The sequence below is a fragment of the Miniopterus natalensis genome, chromosome 9, assembly GCF_054644295.1.
Source record: "Miniopterus natalensis isolate mMinNat1 chromosome 9, mMinNat1.hap1, whole genome shotgun sequence".
NCBI lineage: Eukaryota > Metazoa > Chordata > Mammalia > Chiroptera > Miniopteridae > Miniopterus > Miniopterus natalensis.
This window is the reverse complement of record NC_142089.1, coordinates 77,953,607-77,972,860: the sequence shown is the minus strand read 5'-3', so window position 1 is coordinate 77,972,860 and position 19,254 is coordinate 77,953,607. Positions and strand designations below refer to the sequence as shown.

The window sequence follows — 19,254 nt, the reverse complement described above, 5'->3', positions numbered from 1 at the left end:
TAAATATACCTTTATTGATTTCAGAGAGAGGAAAGGAGAGGGGGAGAGAGAGAGAAACATCAATGATGAGAGAGTCGTTGATCGAGCCTGCAACCCAGGCATGTGCCCTGACCGGGAATCGAACCCTGATCGCCTGGATCCTAGGTTGATGCTCAACCGCTGAGCCATGCCCGGCTGGGCTAATTTTATTACTTTATCATTTAACCTTCATACTAACTTTAAAAGTGATTTACTACTTTTACTATAGATTTATCTTTACCAGTGAGATTTTTACTTTCATATGTTTTCTTATTGTTTAGTGCCATTTCTTTCATCTTAAAGACAGCTCTAATATTTCTTGTAAGGCCATTTTAGTGGTGATGAACTCTTTCAGCTTTTGCTTGTTTGAAAAACTCCTTCAATTCTGAATGATAACCTTGCTGGATAGAGTATTCTTGGTTGGAAGTTTTCCCCTTTTAAACTTTGAATATGTCATGCCATTTCATTCTGGCCTGCAATGTTTCTATTTAAAAAAATCTGCTATTGCCCAGCCAGGCGTGACTCAGCGGATGAGTGTCGACCTAGGATCCAGGTGATTGGGGTTTGATTCCCGGTCAGGACACACGCCCAGTTGGGGTCGTGCAGGAGGCAGCCAATCAATGACTCTCTCATCATTGATGTTTCTATCTCTCTCTCTCCCTCTTCCTTCCTCTCTCTGAAATCAATAAAGATATATTTTTCAAAAAAATCTACCGTTAGCCTTACATACAAGTTTCCCTTGTATGTAAGAAGTTGCTTTTCTATTGCTGCTTTTAAGAATCTCTATTTTTAACCTTTGACATTTAAATTATAATGTGTCATAATGTGGGACTCTCTGGCTTACTGGATTTGGATGTCTGTTTCTTTCCCCAGGTTGAGGAAGTTTTTAGCCATTATTTCTTTAAATAAGTTTTCTACCCCTTTCTATTTTCTTCTGGAATCCCTATAATGAAAAATTAATCTGCTTCATGTTATTCCATAGCTACCCAAGCCATCTTCACTTCTTTTAGTTCTCTTTTCCTTTTGCTGCTGTTTGTGTGAGTTCCAGTGATCTGTCTTTGAGCTCACTGATCCATTCTCCTGCTTCATGCAGTCAGCTATTGAGCCCTCTAGTGTATTCATCAGTTCAAGTCTTGCATTCTTCAGTTCTGTGACTTCTGTTTGGAATTTTCTTACATTTTTCTATCCCTTTATTGAGGTTTCCTATGTGTTTATTCATTCTTCTCCCAAGGTCAGTGGGATAGTTTATGACCATTACTTTTAACTCTTTATCAGTTAGATTACATATCTCCATTTCTTCTCCCCCCCCCCCCCCGAGGTTTTATCTTGTTCTTTTTGGAACATATTCCTTTGCTTCCTCATTTTGCTTGATCTCTGTGCTTTTTCTATGTATTAGATGAAACATCTGTCTATCCCAGTCTTGAAGGAGAGCTCACTGGATGACTGGGGAGTTTTTTAGTCTGTTGTCTGTGTAGTGCCCTGGGGATGGTAAGGTAGCTTGTTCCTAACTGTCTTTCTGCTTGTTTTAGTCTTATGGAGCTCAGAAACACAAGCCCCCTGATCATCAGTGTCAGGTGTACAAAAGGTGACCCCTGTGTGAAGTATGCACACCCCCTGGTGGGGCATGGGCTGCAAAGGAAGGTTACCAGCATTGGCTTAGCGCCCCCCCACCAGGAGTGGCAAAATGAAACTCATAGTAGTGGAGCACCAGAAGGACACTGCTATGGAGGTATACCAGTCAGAGCAGGACCACAGGGTAACACTGGGGTGGGACCCAAGGTGTCAGAAAGGTAGATGGAAAGTCCCCCAAAATGGCACCCACCGGCACCAGGCTAACAAGGTAGAATGAGAGCAAACAAATGGCACCCACCTCCATCCTCAAAGGTGGCTTCAATAGACCTCTGCCCCTCCATCACATGCCCTAAGATTAGTCAATGAATCTCCTTTACATATGACCCAGGTGCTTTTCAGAACTGCCACCTCTGTCCTGGGACTGCAGATGTGTCTGTGCATTTAAGGGCAGAGTCACTGTTTTCTATAGCCCCTTGGTTCTCCTGGACATAAGCTGCACTGGTATCAAAGACAGATACAATGGGGACTCATCTTCCTTGTGCACATCTTCCAGTCGGGGGTGCCTGATGAGGAGCTCAAACCCCTCATTCCTCATGAACTTGTTGCCCATTTGTGATATTTCTCCTGCTTGTGGGTTGAGCCCCAGGAGTGTGGATCCTGGTAAGACCTTGCATCTGTCCCTTCTATCCATCTTGCTATGGCTTTCTATTTTTTCCCTTAATTGTGGAATAGCTGTTCTACTAGTCTCCACACCCCTTCCAGAGAGAGTTGCTCTGTACGTAGTTATCCTTTTGGTGTGTCTATGGGAGGAGGTGAGCCCAGAATTTTCCTATGCTGCCATCTTGACTCTGCCCCTCTAGATTGGCTTTTAAGAATTTTTAAATCATTATCTTGTTAGAACAGAAGAAAATCTTTTATAGGTAGATGTACATACACTCACATATATAATCTTTATTTTAGTACAAATATGATATTTTTCTATGTGTCCTCTGATATAAAAATGAGAGAAAGTTCTGCTCCATGGTGGAGCATTTCTCACTCTAGGTTTGGTGTCTTTTTCTACAACCCCAGAAGGTGAACCCACGTATGCATTTACTTACCCAATACCCCCAGCTGGAGCAGAGCATGGCACCAATAAGTATGGATGGAATGAATGATTCTGCCTTTTCAGATAGTGTTTGAGAAAGTTTGTATAAGTGACATGACTTCGACAAGACAAGTATAAAAATAGAATATTTAAATCTCCTCCACACTTATCCTGGGTTCTCTTGTCCAGCTTGGCTTTGAGGCCTCCATGGGTGAAGGGTCCATGTAGGAAGCAAAGAAAAAAGTTAGAAGCATCAGTAGAGGCTAGCTGGTTTCATCACGAAGGACAGGAAGTCACTCACAGAAGAAGACAATCAATTCTGAAAGTGGTGAGGACTCAAGTGTGAGGGAAAAGAGGGGAGAATGGGGAAATTCAGCCCAAAAGAGGTTGAAGGAATTCTGGGAAGGTTAGGGCCTCAACCATACCTGAGAGATGTGGGGACAGAGGTGGAGGGCATCTGAGGAGCATCATTTTGTGTGCAATTCTTTGGGAGACTTCAGTAAAAGCTTAAATTGCATTTTAAGGCCCTTTTAGAGTTAGCTTATTTTCTTCATGTGAGTCCATTTAGGCCCAATGCTGGGCTATGGACCATTTATTCCATTTACAGTCTAAATGTTATAGAAATAGAAATAGAAAATCAGAGTCTCAGAAAAGCACTGCTAGGAGGAAGACACCCATCAATGCTATTCAGTGAGGACTAACATTTTCTTGTTAACAGGTTCCTGAAGAGATTCATCAGAAATACTTAGACAATGGAATGACCTGGAAGCAGTATTGATGATGTTTCCACCACACGTGTCAACAAATGCACACCCAGCTGTCTTAGGGCATTTCCTTTACTGACCCTTGACTAACTGTCCAAGGGCAGAGCAAGCCACTGCATCTCAGTCAAGGCACCCCCAGCATGGATTTGGAAAAGCTTATGGCTACCTGCATGTGTAAGATACTTTGTCAAGTACAGACTATACATAAAAACAAAGATTCATGTATTTATTTATTAGTGTGAAAGCCAACTAATCAGAAAACTGTTAAGTAGCTTATGATATAGTCACATGGTAGAATATTAGGCAGCATTGATAGTTACGTTTGCTATGGATATTTAATGGCTGAAAATGTTCAAAATAAAGAATCAGAATAAGAGATTGCAAAATTGTGTTACTCAATTTCATTTTCTAAATAATTTAAAAATAAAATGTAAGTATATTGCTCTAAATGAGCAATTGTGTATATGTCACTGAATTTTACTTAAAACATATATTTGTGATATATGTAAATCTAGACAAATGATGTTAACAGTGGCTACCTTTCAGTGGAATGATTATGGGTAAATACAGCTCCAACTTTTTATTTTAAAATTTGTCAAATAAGAAAAAAATGTTAAAAAAATAAAATGATGAATACCCATATGATCTTTAACCAGATTCACCACTAGTTAACACTGTATTTGCTTTGTTTGTGCGTTTGTGTGTATGTATGTGTGTGTGCACTTTTTTGTTCCACTAACATATTTAAGGAAATTAACAATAACCCCATAATATCAGTTATCTACCCATATTCAAAACGTCCTCCCCAAATTCTTTTCTACCTGATTTTTTTTTTTTAATCCATGGCTCAATCAGAGTTTATGCATTACATTTTGTTGCTATGTAATCTTTCATCTTTTTCAATCTAGAAACAATCATTTCACTTTTTCATGAGAGTGACTTTTGGAAAATTCCAGGACAACTGTCTAGTAGAGTGTAAATTATGGAGTATTATTAACATATTTTTTCTTTTATCCCTGTTCTAATTTATTTGCTGTAGCACAGTTTTTGTTTTATTTTGCTTTCCAGAAAAAAAACAAAAGGTTTAAAAAATATCTTTTTTTTTCATTCCACTTGCTGGTGGTGCTAAGGGGCCATTTAGTAGGGGTTAGGGATGGCGAGGGGGGTGGTTCTAAACAGAGGACCAAGAGCCAGAAGTCCACAGTCTACTTTGTGGCAGTGAGCATGGATCACCGGTCTCCTGCCCCACTTACCCACTGCTTCAGTGGTCCTGCTGGCTAGGCAAGCAACCTGGAGACATCTGTGCATTCTCAAGTTTGGTGTGCTGAACCAGAGGCGTGTAATAAACCTTTTTTTTTTACCATCAAAGCACTTGGCCATATCAGCAGTGACTGTCTCCTCTGGACCCAGAGAGGCAGTGAGGAATGAATAGAATGACTATAAAATTTTCACCTCAACTAGGGTACTTTTTAGACTGAGAGGGGTGCTCTTAGTAACTGAACCAAGAGGCCGGGTGTAAACTCAGTCTCTAAGAGGTGAATGGGTGTTCAGTCACTCAGGAATTAGGGAGGTGGAAGTCTTGCTTTGGAGACACAATGAAAGGGTTTCTCAGAACTGATGCTAAGGAGGTTTTCCTAAGCCCAGACCAATGCTTCTTTGCACAAGACTGCATCACACTGCTGGTACCAGATGCCCAGTGCCCACCCTCTGACACCTTCCCCAGGTGGTTCAGTGTCCACTTCCTGTGGGACATACCAGCTGAGCTCTGCTGTTGCATGGAGCCACAGGGAGCCCTGGCTTGTCTGAGAGTTTCAAACCAAGGAGTTTTTGTTTGCTTTATTTACACCTAAACATTTAGGTATTTATTCAACACTTTAAAACAGTGCTGTTGACAGAGAAAAGTAGGAGACTATAGAGCTTTGAATTTCAGCAGAAAAGGGTATTTAAATGGCAGGGGGCTATTCAAATTATTTAACAACCAGCACAGATATGGACACTGGCCAATCAGAACAGAATGGGTGCTGGCCTGGTGTCCCATCCCATAGCATTGATCTGCTGGGGCAGCCATTCCCCCTTTCATGGGTGGGTCATGGAGAGAGGAGGAGCAGCTGAAAGACTCGGGAGCCACAGTGAAATACCTCCCACGGCTGACTGTCAATATCTTACAATCCATTTGGCCCAGTGGTACCTACTAGCTGAATGTCAGTCTAGCTGAGGGGAATATTCAGATAGAGTGTCTTCAAACAGGTTCTTAATCTCAGCACTGCTTCCCCTTCGGTTTATTGTCCATGCAAGTGCCGTGTCAAGTCTAAGTGGAAACAGATATAAGTCATAGAGGAGAGAAGGCAAGAAAAGAACCAGTTGGGGTTTTTTAAAAGCAGTTGTGTTATCTCCTCTAAGTGGCTTTAATATGTGGATTTAACTTTAAGAAAACCCTCCAAAACATGTCACTGGTTAGGAAAACACCAGTTTCCTGCAAGGGTTACTGAGCAGCAGTTTTCAAGTTAAAAATGTGTTTACAGAAATGAGCTGTGGACAATCCCAGCAAATGGTCATGACCATGAGTGTGCTGGGCTGGGAGGGCGGCGCACAGGCTTGCGGGGAGACAAACGCGGCACAAAATGCAGGTCCTGCCCTTCTCTCCTTATGTTTGAGGTGGGGTGAAAAACACAAGGGCATTTCCTGCACTTCCCTGTCCTTTACTGGCCATGTTCAATCTCTGAACAACTCCAAATCTGTCTTGAAATTTATTCTTTTTTAAAAAATGTTTTGTTTTTTTAATGATTTCAGAGAGAGGAAGGGAGAGGTAGAGAGAGATAAAAACATCAACGATGTGAGAGTCATTGATCAGGTGCCTCCTGCACGTCCCTCACTGTGGATCGAACCCGCAACCCAGGCATGTGCCCTGATGGGAATCGAACCACGATCTCCTGGATCCTAGGTTGACACTCAACCACTGAGCCACACTTACCAGGCTTGAAATTTATTTTTTAATATTCAGGTAAGAACCTGAACCTTCCCTAACACCTTCCAGCTCCATTCGGGAGAGGTGACCCCACTCTGTGCTCCCAGGTCCCTGTGGGCTTTTTCCACTGTGCAACTCACTGCTCAGTTGAATTCCCCTGTTGACATGCACCCCAACTGCAGGCTCCTAGTGACAGGTCTTGACAAAGTGGCCGCAGGGGTGGGGGGAAGAAAATGAGGGCAACAAGTGTGGAAGAGACCTTAGTTGAACCCAAGTCAGGTCCCAGAGCTGCTCAGGGGAGTAGATGACCACTTTGGGGGAGACTGTGTGGAAACATGGGCAGAGGGATCAGCAGGAAGCTGGACTCTGAAGGAAACCAGGAAATAAGGGAGTGAAAGCTGAGGACAGGGACATGGGTCAGAGGCAAAAATCTGAAACAAAAGTCAGGGTCAGGGGTGCTCCTGACCTGTCCAGGAGCAATCAGTGGGAGGGTCAGGTGGGATGGGATATATAGCTCCCAGCACAAGGGCCTTCGTATCCCATTTGGTCACTTGGAGGGACCAAGGAACTAAAAGACCTGCCTGCGGGGCCCACAGAGCTCCTCTTGGTCCCCACCTCCCACCTACAGCCGGCCTGCCTTTCCCCCACCTCTGAGTGCCTTCCCTGGTTCTGTCATTCTCTTTTCCCCTGAGGCTAAAGCCAGCCTGTCCCTGGCTCTGAGGCACCCTGTCCCCATCTGCAGGTCCAGCACTGTCTGCCCCACCAGAGCCCCCACAGAGGCCCACACAGTCCAGTCGCCTGGCCCACATCCCTCCACCACCCAGAGAGGTTTCAAAAAGTTCCTGTGGAGACGGAACATTCCCTTGGCAAGCTACAAAACCAGGGCCTTCCCACCATGGCAGGACATTTTCCTTAAAGGCGAATTTCCCAACAAATTACCCTTTAAACCCACCCCAAATTTCTCTCTCTCTGAGTCAGGAGTTGTTGATTGAATCTGACAGGATTGATTCTCACAATGGAAACCTGTTGCTCACAGGTATCTGTGGGATTTTTTGACTGCCTAGTTTCTGAACCCCTTTTCTGTTTGGAGAATCCTCGACTGGGGGAGCTGAAAAGAACCAGGTACTTCCCCAGCTTCGCTTGCTGCTAGAGGATGGGCAGCCAATGGGCCAATCAGACGCACCCGCCCCAGGATTTGAACCAAGAGCCAGCGATGGAAGGGCGCGGGGATGAGTGAATCCTTCGGGGAGGGTGGTAAGGGCAGCAACAGTCAGTGTCCGGGGTGGAAGCAGCAGCTGGGGAGCAGCCAGCCCCCCGAGGCAGGGTGCTGGGTCAGGAGCACAGTAGGTCCGCAGCACAGCTTCTGATGCAGCTCCTGTCAGGTCAACTTCTGGTTGCCCTGCCCTTTTCCAAGCCTGAATCTACGATGGTCCTTTTGAAAATTCATTTTTGAATCAGCCAGTCATTTCTGTTGCTTGCACCTGTTCCTTGGGGCATTTCATTGGTCACAGGCAGGAAATGCAGCCTGACTGCAAAGGGGTTGGAACAGGGGACTGGGAGCCTCCAGGACGGGCCCCCAGATGGCCTGCCAGTCTACAGTCCCCACGGTCTCTCACTCTGCTTCTCTCTGAACATCAACTTTAGTTTCTAAACAAATGAAAAGTTATTTAATTACAAATGTAAATTGCTTAAATATAAAAAATTCCATCAACTCAGAACTATATAGAGTCAAAAAAGAAGCCCCTCTTTGTCCCTCCAGCACACTCTCCACAGAAGTGCTGTGAGCAGGTGGGTGTTAGCGCCTAGTCAGTGTCTTTGAGGCACTGCACACCTGTATGTGCACGTGCCTTTCGTGGTGGAGTCTGACCTGGGCATCCTTCAGCGAAGTCCATCTCCACTGCTTAGTGCCAGCCCGTCTTAGTGACTCGTATCTAAGGCAGCAACCGTTTGTAAGAAGTGACAGAGGCAATCAATCATTCATTCATTCATTCACTCAACCAACATTTATTGGGTGCCTACTGTGTGCCAAGCACTGCTCCAATCCCTCAGTGAAGATCTTTGCCCTCATGAAGCTAGGAAGGGGGGGCAGAAAATACACATCATAAATAACAGAATCATGTACTGCATTAGAAGGGCAGCAATGCCCAGCTGGGTGCGGCTCAGTGGTTGAGGATCGGCTTAGCATCCAGGAGATCGCAGTTCGATTCCCAGTCAGGGGCATGCCCGGGTTGCGGGCTCCCTCTCTGGTCAGACACATGCAGGAGGCAGCCGATCAATGACACTCTCATCATTGATGTTTCTATCTCTCTCTCTTTCCCTCTCCCTTCCTTTCTCTGAAATCAATAAAGATATATTTAAAAAATAAATAAATAGAAGGGCAGCATTGCCATGGGGAGAAGCAGAGGAGGGCATAGGGCTCGGTAGCAGAGGTGTTGGGGACCGTGGGTGGTCAAAGCCTTAGTAGTAGATGAAACTGGAACCAAGCCTTCCAGGAGGGAAGGAAGCAGAGATACGGGTTTCTGAAGAAGCAGTTCCAGGCAGAGGGAACAGCCAGTGCAAAACCCCTGAGGCAAGGCTATGACTGGCATCTCCCAGGACCAGCAGGGCCAGTCTGCTGGAGCAGAAGTGGCATTGAGAAGCCACGTGAACGTTCCTTTCATAAGACTTTAGCTCCTGATCTGAGTGAAATGGACACTGGTGCCGGGTCTGAGAGGAGGGTGGCCTGGCTGATTTATGTCTGGGAGCAGGGACAGGGGCAGGGGCGGGGCTGCCACGAGGCCGCAACATCACCCAGGTGACAGCAGCTCCCACCAGTGTGTCAGTTTTCAGACATTTGGGAGAATAATCTAATAATCTGGGGATGAGTCTGAGGAGGAGGAACCCAGGATGGCACTGAGGCTGTGGTTATTGATTTGTTTACTCCAGCAGCTGGGTCACCTCCACCTGAGAAGGGGCAGGTGGAGCAGTGTTATTTTTCACAAGGGACTGATGTTAGGATTTCCACTTTACAAATTTGAACAGAGACTTTAACTCCTGCCCCCCAATTCAAATTTGGAAAAGCTTGCTGGACCTGAGTGGCTCTGCCTCAGTCCTAGGGAGGGCGAGGCATGGAAACGGTGCCACAGAATGCCACCAGGGTCTGCAGGGTGCCAGGCTCACGCCCAGGCCCCAGCCACCCTGGTCGGGTCTGTGCTTTAGAGAATGGTGGCTGAGCACGGATGGGAGCTCTGGGAGCTGCAGGGTCAGAGCGTGAGCCTGGAGCCGCGGGAACCGCGCCCTAAAGACCCGTTCACGCGGGACCCAGCGGGAGCGTCGCCCCAAGCAGCAGGAAAGCCCCCGCAGCCCTTTCTCTGGCTTCTCAGGCCTCCTTCCTGTCCGCCACCCTCTCCGCTTATATTCCATTTTGTTTTTATCTGCTAGCCTGATTGGCAGAAAATGATTGCTTCATTGTGCGTTTTTATAGTTCCTAGAGGGCCTTGAGCAGCCTGTGTAAGTTCGGATTTACGCTGAATCGTCGCTATTTCTGTCATTGACTTTTTGATGTCCGCTCTATTGTTTTCTCTCCGCAGGAAGTCCTCTGTGCTGTGCGACACGTGGGTGGTCAACGGGGCTGCCTAGCCGCTCAGTTCAAGTGTCAACACAGACTAACCAGGGTTTCTGAGCTCACTTCCAAATGTGTGGGAGAGACCACCCGACGGATCTGATAGCCTAGCTCCTACCCCTGGGCCAACAGACTGTAGGCAGGTCTGCTCTTCGACCCGCTGCCCTCAGCCTGGGTAGAGTCCCTGAAAAACGGATTCGTGGGAGCAGTGAGGACAAGACTGTGGGAGAACTGGCTGCAGCTCCCGCACGTGTCACAGCAAGGCCGTGCCTGCCAGAGAGCCCCAGTGGAGGACGTTTGCTCTGCTAGTCACAGTGATCATCAGTCTTATGCAAAAGTGGCCAAGTGTGGGGTTCGGACTTAACCAACAGGTAATTAGGAGCCCACATGTTTTTGAGCAGGGTGAGGACATTGGCCAGGGGGTGCTGTAGGAATTTCATCCTGACTGTGTGAGAGGGGAGAGGAGGGGGAGGAGTAAAGGAGGAAGATTCCACTAGGAACATACTCTAACAGCCAACCACAAGGCAAAACAGGGACCTGGAGAAAAGAAAAACAGGCCACCACCCTGTGTACGCAGGTGGTACGGGCGAATGTGACAGGCACGGTGACAGGCATGGCTCAAAGGGCTCGGTGCTGTTTCCCCAGATCAGCTCTGAATGCGACATAAGATGCTTACAACTCAGACCCCAGCAGTTGCCCACATTAACTGACTAATCTCAACATGGGAGCTCAGCAAGTTCATGCCTGGGCAACTGTTATAAACATTTGGGTCTTAATTAGTACCAATGTTGCTAGATTAATATGTAACTATTTCTATTAATTTAGCTCTTAAATGATTCTCTTTTGTTAACCTTCACATGAACCACCCACAGTCCCCAGAGCCCTCTGCTCAGAATGGCAGCCGCTCTGTACAAGTTACTCCTAGCCTCACCTCCAGCTCTGATCACTGTTGTTTGCTAGTCTTGGGCATGACTGCTGTGCCAGCCTGCCTGAGGTCAGGGTGTGGATGGGAATGTGGTGAGCATACTCACAGGGGAGCAAAGGCCTCCCCTAACTAGCCACACCTCTGTCATTCCACGTAGCACCAGAAAAGCCAGTATACCTATGACACAGCTGTAATAAAGAGTGACTGATTTTGAACCCCCAAAATGTAGGCTTGAGAGAGGGAAAGATCTGGGAAATAAGCTGGTCATGAACTTCAGCCTAGCACTTTCTGGAACCATTGAGCAACGTACACCCTCCCATGTTTTACTGACAAGAACTTCCACAAGGTCACACAAAACTCAGCGGTCAGGGGACGTGAAGGCCGGCACAAGGGGGAAGGAGTCTCCAAAATGAATTCGCTCTGTGTAGGGAGGGCAAGCCCACTGTGTGGCTGGGGATCTGTCATCCTTGAGCGAGAAGAGGGAGAGGGGCCGGGGTGAACGCAGACAGTGTTTGCATAGCCAGGTGGCACAGTGTCCTTGGCCAGGCCTCCAGGTGAATTAGTGGCAGTTCAGCCCATGGAGCCAGTAAGTTAAACTGAAAATCTGTAAGTGCAAACCAGGGAGCGAGAATGAAACACTGGCCCAAGGTCTGCCCCCAGCAAACATACCGGTGGAGTTTGTTCTGTCTTTGCTTCCACTCTTCGATCTCCTTTAATACTCTCCAGCCCGAGTTCTCGAACACTCCATGCGTGTCTGTGCAGAGAACTTCTCACGTTCCAAGCTGCACTCCTTTCTTTACCACTCACCCAGTGGGGATTTCTCCGCAGCCTGGTCTCAGGGATTCCTCAGGAGGATGCCAGGCTAACACACAACATCTCACTGAACCTGCCTGCGGGGCGGCCAGCTGGTGGTCTCCCTCCCGGGACATCCATGGCAGGACTCTGGCACCGGGGCAGGCATGTGGAAGCAGCATTTTGGGCGGGTGACCCTTCCTAGCACCCCCAGACCAAACCCATTAAGTGACTGCTGACTTTGCCTCCACAGAAGGCTGTTCAAAGGTGTGATGTGAAATAGCACAGAAGTTAGTCATTAATAAAACAGAAGGATCGCCTAGATGCTCGGGGCCAGTCGGACTTTGGATTTCCTAAAAGAAAGAAAGGAAACAGCTATACATTTCCAGTTACCACAAGTAAAGGTTCCAATTTAAAACATTTGTTTTAGAGACCAAAGGTAAGGCCTTTATGAGAGAAAATAAAAGTTTCCTGATTTTCCTTGTATAAAAAACAACATCTCATGGATGTGGAGACCCTTGTGGGACCAGGCTCATTTGCTGTACTCTGACTGCAGAAGGTGGCTGCTTTTTCAGGCCTTCATCTCTTTCTGCAAAGTTCATGGCAATGCTGAGGCCAGGCCCACTCTCCTGAGAACTTGGCTCCTGCACCTTGGGTCCCACTGCTTGCTCTCAGTCACACAGAGTTGTGGGGTCAAACTTATCTGGTTGTTGGTTTTGAAGTTTCTATGACTCACAAATTCCCCTTTTCCTGACTTTCCCTAGACTCTGGCTTTCGCCCTATCCCACCTTCTGATTTGCTCTTTTACCATCTCCTCTAGCATCTGTCCTCTAACTATGGCTGCTCACTTTCAGCACTGAGGAGACTGTCCTTACCTTTTCTGCTTATCATGTCCTTCTTAGTCATAACTACATTTAAATACAGAAGTGTTCTATTTTCACAGGATGTACAAACAGAAATTAATCTCTATAACATCCCCTATAGATTGCCAGGTACTCACACTAGGCTGCAAGCATCATAATAAATGTTTTTACTTACATCTTGAATTTGTTACAAAATATTCTAGACAGTGAATGCTGTCGAACTTTAAGTTTATGAGATTTTTTGTTTTGGTTAGAGGGTTTTAAAAATATATATATCTTTATTGATTTCAGAGAGCAGAAGGGAGAGGGAGAGAAAGAGAAATATCAATGATGAGAGAGTCATTGTTCGGCTGCCTCATGCATGTTCCCCACCGGGGATCGAGCCCTCAACCCGGGTATGTGCCTTGACCGGGAAATGAACCACTATCTCCTGGATCATAGGTTGATGCTCAGCCACTGAGCCACACCAGCCAGGCTGGTTAGAGCTTTTTAAATAATATAATAGTAACTATATAAAATTATTCAGAATATTTCCCTCCACCCGTGAAAGATCACTCTAGGAATTATCTTCCTGCCATAAAACTAGAAAACAAATAAAACAAATGAAAGGCTATTTTTAGAGATGGAACAATGGGTAATGCAGGAAATCAATCCCTAAGAGAAGAGAAACAAACAAGATATGCCCTGCAATTGCCTCAGCTTGCTTCCTGAAGGGAGTGGCCAGGCTGAAGCACAGGGCAAGGGAACCTAGAGAGATCCCAGAGGACTCACTGAGTGGAAAGAAAAGATTATACATTGGGGAGGCCAAGGCAACTAGAGTGTATGGAACAGGGTATTAAAAACGAAAGACCGCAGAGAAAGAGTGCTTCAGGGATCTTCAAGAGTCCCCTTGAATCTTTGAGAACTAACTAGCTGCATAAAACAAAAGTCCACAAGGCATGAGAGGAGCCGCCAGGAATTGTAGTTGGGCACAACTGTCAGGACTCACTAAGGCCAAGTCCTCAGAAAAGTCATACCTTGGTAGTGGTGTTAAAATGACTCTAGAACAAAGGCTGCCTTACACCCACCTAAACAAAGCTTTCAAATCAACCCATAAAAACATCTACATAAAACTTAACTGCTTGCCAAACAAAGTGCAATGCTCTAAAATGAGCACAAAGAAATCCAGCATCAAACAATGTAAAATTCAAATTAATACAAAGAAGAAATGAACACAAGCAAATCTCAATTGATACGAACAAATCCAAATTAACACAGATGGTGGAATTAGCACATGAGAACCTTAAAACAGCAACTATAAAGAGTATAAATGTTTTCAATGATCTAAAGGGAAGCATTATGAGGACAGAAAGAAATTATATATTTAGAAGACACACATGAAACATTTAGAGATGAAAAATACAATGTTTAAACTGAACAAATACACTGGGCAAGATTAACAGCAGTTTAAAATTTAGTTAAAGACATAGTAATACATCCAAAGTGAAACACAAAGAGAAAAAAATGACTGAAAAATGACAGAAGACCATCACTGACCTTTGGACAAGAATAAGCAGTCTAACTGCTTAATGTATAATTAATTGAGTCACAGAAAGAGAGAAGTTGGGGGGAGGCTAAATCATATTTGAAGAAATCATGGCCAAAATTCTTGCAAATCTGATGGAAACTGCAAATTCAGCAATGCAAGAACCTCAACAAAACCTAAGCAAATGAAACATAAAGAAAACCACACTTTTTGTTTTCATTTTAAAATATCTTTAAATGATAACTGGATGCTCGAAACAAAAATAACAACACTGTTTTATGGAAGTGATAAGATATATAGCAGCAAAATGAATGGGAAAAAAAATAGCCAAAGGACAGGAGGGGGAAATGGAAACATAACTTTGTAAGGTTCTTGCACTATACATAAAGTTATATAACATTATTTGAGGATTGACTGCAATGAGTTAAAAAATGTACACTGCAAACCCTAAAACAAACACTAAAAAAGGTACAGCTAATATGCCAATAGTATAGAAAAACATCTAACCAGACAGATCAAGAAAACAAAATAAAAAATACAAAAATTACTAATATTAAAAATGGTAGGGAAGTTATCACTACAGATTCTATAGACATTAAAATGATAATAAAGAAATATCATAAACAAGTTTATTCCAATAAGCTTGACATTTAGATGGAATGGACATATTGTTTGAAAGACACAAATACCAAAGCTCACTCAAGAAAAAGTAGATATGCTGAAAAGCTTTGTATCTATTTTGAATACTGAATCTGCAGATAAAGACATTGCACCAAGAGAAGTTCAAACCCTGATGATTTTATTGGTGAATTCTAGCAAATTTTGTAGGAGGAAATAATATCAATTCTCCACCAGTGCTTCCAGAAAATAGAGGAGGAGTTAATCCTTACAAAAAATTTTATCAGGCCAACGTTTTGATACCAAAACATTTGACAACAAGATCAATGAGGCATTGATACTAAGACCAGACAAAGATTTTAAAAGAAAAGAAAATTACAGACCAGTAATCTTCATGGAAATATCTGTAAAAATATTTACCAGAATCTTAGCAAATCAAACCAGCAACGTATATCATGACCAAGTGAGGTTTATACTAGAAATGCAGGGTTGGTATAACATTCAAAAATCAATTAATGTAATTTACCATATTAAACTAAGAAAAACACACATATGTTTAGATGTGAAAAAAAATTGAAAACATTCAATACCCATTCATGAAATAAACTCAGCAAATGAGTAGTTGAAGGGAACTTCCTCAACCTAATAAAAGACATGTACAAAAAATTTTTAGAGTTAGCATCTTGTTTAATAGTGAAAGAATAAATGCTTTCCTTCCTAAAATAAATAATATGGCAAAGATGTGTGCTCTCACAACTTTTAATGAATATTGCACTAAAGGTCCTAGCTAGTACAATAAGGTGAAGAAAAGAAAGAAAAATTAAAGGGGAAGAAGTAGGTACGTCTGTATTTGCAGATTGCATGACTGTACAAGTAAAACATTTCAAAAAATGTATATAGAAAAAAGCTAATAAAACTATTGAGTTTAGCAAGGCCACAGGATACAAGGTCATTATATAAAAATTAATTGTATTGCCATATTCTAGCAACAAACATTTAGAAGTTTAAATTCAAGGGGAAAAAAAAAACAACCTTTTATATTGGCACAGAAATACAGTGCTTAGGAAAAAAATCAAACAAAAGTGAGTCTCATACACTGAACACTACAAAACATCACAGAGAAATATCTAAAGATTTATATAAATGGAGAAGTATACCATGTTCATGAATCACAACACTAACTATTGTTAAAACATCAGTTCTCCCCTAATTGATCTATAGATTGGAACTGATTCACACTTCCAATCAAATCTCAGTAGGTTCTTTTTAGTCCTGAAATTGTATGAAAGTGCAAAGGACCTATAATAGCCAAAACAAGTTTTAAAAAGAACGAAGATAGATAAATTGTGCTACCTTATCTTAAGACTGCAAAACTAAAGTAGCCAAGACTAAAACTGTCATAAAAATAGACCTATAGATAAAGGGAACAGGAAAAAAATCCAGAAATGAACCCACACATGTTTTATTGATCTTTTATATAGCAATTCTCTTAAATGAAAAGATAGAAAAATTTCAGCAAAGAAATACATTTTTAAAAGAACAAAATGAAAATTATAGAAGTTAAAAATATAGTAAATGAAATTCTAAAATTCACTGAATGGACTCAGCAGTAAAGCAGAGGTGAGAGGATAGACTCAGAGAGCTTGAGAACGTATTAGAAGAATTTAACCAATCTGAGCAACAGATTAAAAAAGAAAAAAAGAAAAAGAGCTGCCTCAAGGAGCTGTAGGACAACAACAAAGAGCTAACATTCCTGCCCCTGGAGTCCCAGACAGAAAAGGGAGAGCATGGGACTGAAAAATATTTAAAGAAATAATGGCCCAAAACTTGATAAATTTGGCAAAAATTATAAGACTACACATTAAAGAAACTGATAGAATCCCAAATAGTGTAAGTGCAAAGAAACCTATAGCAGGACACATTATAATTAAACTTACAAAAACTAAAAGCAAAGAAAAAATATTGAAAGCAGCCAAAGAGAAATGAGACATTATTAATAATGGAACACCAATTCATACGATAGCATATTTCTCATGTGAAACTATAAGTGCCAGAAGGAAGTGGTGCATTTTCCAAACGCTGAAAGATTTGTCAGTCATGACTTCAGAAATAAAGAGGAAATAAAACTATTCACAGATAACGGAAAATTAAAAATAATTTGTTGTTAACAAATTTACCTTTAGAGAACGACTGAAGAAAATTCTCTAAAAAAAAAGGAAATGATAACAAGAGAAGGCTTAGAACTTCAGAAATGAAAGACAATCATTGGAAATGGATAAATACAATAGGCTGTCCTACTTCTCATGAGTTTCTTAAACATATTTATTAGCTGAAACAAAAATTATAATACCACCTGATGTGGTATTCAACGTGTAGAGAAAGTATTTCAGGGAATTATATTTTATTTGTTTATTTATTTAAAACATATCTTTAGTGATTTCAGAGAGAGGAAAGGAGAGAGAGAGAGAGAGATAGAAACATCAATGATGAGAGAGTCATTGATTGAGCCCGCAGCCCGGGCATGTGCCCTGACCAGGAATCGAACCCTGATCTCCTGGATCCCAGGTCGAAGCTCAACTGCTGAGCCACGCCTGGCCTGGCGAGGGAATTATATTTTAAAGGCAGAGATATATACCAATATGCAAAGCAACCACTAAGAAAACTATACAAAGCAATACACTAAAAACACAGCAAATAAAGCAAGATGGAATCCCGCCCTCCCAAAAAGTTGAAGTAACCCACCTGAAGGTACGTAAAGAGGAACAAGGTACAAAAAACAAGAGGAAACAAACTAAAAGCAAATAATAAAATGACAGGCTTAAGTCCTAAAATATCTATAATCACCTCAAATATAAATGGTGCAAATACACCAATGAAAAGACAAAGACTTGTAAAGTGGATTAAAAACATGATCCAATAACATGCTTCTACAGGAAACTCAATCAAATACAATGGAGGTAAGTGGAAAGTAATATAACATGCAGATATTACTTTTTAAGCATCAAGAGCAGCTATGTTAATATCAAATAAAGTAGACTTTTGAGCCAAAAAGAATTACTAGAAATAAAGAACATTACATAACGATAAAAGAATCAACCTGCCAGGAAGACATAACAATCCTAAAGGTGCGTGCTCCAAATAGCAGAGCCTCAAAACACTAAGAAAAGTAAAAACCGAGAGATCAAGTACACAATTATAATTGGAGACTTTGACATCCCACGCTCAGAAGTTGATAGAATTACTAAATAGGAAATCGACAATGATATAGAGGAAATAAACAGCACAGTCCATCAACAGGATCTGGATTGGAAGCCATACTCAGCAGTGCAAGGAGAAAGAAGGTGTCTGAATCACTTGCACCATTAAGCCCCGGCTTCTGCCTCCAGGCAGCGTGAATGTGGGGTAGCAACCATTTCTACTTGTTTAAGCTACTGCCTTCATTTCCTGTCCCCCATAGCCACACTTAATTCTAACCAATGTAGGAGCCTCATGACATCTTGTATATTATGACATCTTGTATTGTTGAATGTGAATTAATTTCAGTTAAATTGGTATTGGATATGCTAAGTACTGCAGATAGAAAGGACTAAGAGACAGTCTTGCTTCAAGGAAGTTTCAATTTAGAAGGGGAGAGAGACATGTCCATGAGACTACAATAAAGAAAGTGTCTGGTTTTCTTTCTCTCTCTTTCTCTCTCCCCACCCCCCCTTTCTCCAGCATCTCAGTGAGGCTGCCGTAGTACCAGCTGCTTTTCAAGCTCTGCTGCCCAAGGACAAGAAGAAGAAAGATGCAGGAAAGTCAGCCAAGAAATATAAAGACCCAGTGAGCAAATCTAGAGACAAGGCCAAAAAGAAGCGGTCCAAAAGTAAAGTGTGGAACAAGTCAATAACCTAGTCTTGTTTGACAAAGCAACATAGGACAAACTCTGTAAGGAAACTCCCAACTATAAGCTCATAACCCTAGCCGTTGTCTCCAAGAGACTGAAGATCCGCAGCACCTTGGCCAGGGCAGCCCTTCAGGAGCTCCTTAGTAAAGAACTTATTAAACTAGTTTCAAAGCACAGAGCTCAAGTAATTTATGCCAGAAACACCAAGGGTGGAGGTGCTGGTGAAGATGCGTGAACAACAGGTCCCACCAGCTGTACGTTTTGAAAAAAGATTTCATTAAAAAAAAAAAGGGAATACCTCATATGTGAGTAGAAAAGTTCTGTGCATCATGTATTTTTAGTATGTTTTGGAGTCTTTATAGCTAGTTTCCCTACATGGGTGAGACAGAAAGCACAGAAAGAGTCTTCATTTTTCTGTTGTCTTTATTTTTCATCCTTCAAAACCAGCAGGTTCTCAATAGTTTGACCAATTCATAAACATACTCTTCAACTGGAACTTTGGCTAGGTGCTTGTTGGAATCCCTAGGCCCTGCCCCACATTCCTCCTGTGCAGGAGAAAGGCGAAGGCTCGGTGAAGGGGAGCACCGGGCTCCAGGCTGCCTTCCCCTGGAAGACAGTCAGGACCCCTCCCCCAGACC

At 42.9% G+C, this 19,254-nt stretch overlaps 1 pseudogene; it reads left to right on the top strand.

Annotated features, from left to right (window-relative positions):
• Nucleotides 1-17,681: 17,681 nt before the first annotated feature.
• LOC107528703 (small ribosomal subunit protein eS25 pseudogene) lies at nt 17,682-18,851 on the top strand (annotated as a pseudogene).
• The last annotated feature ends 403 nt before the right edge of the window (nt 18,852-19,254 follow it).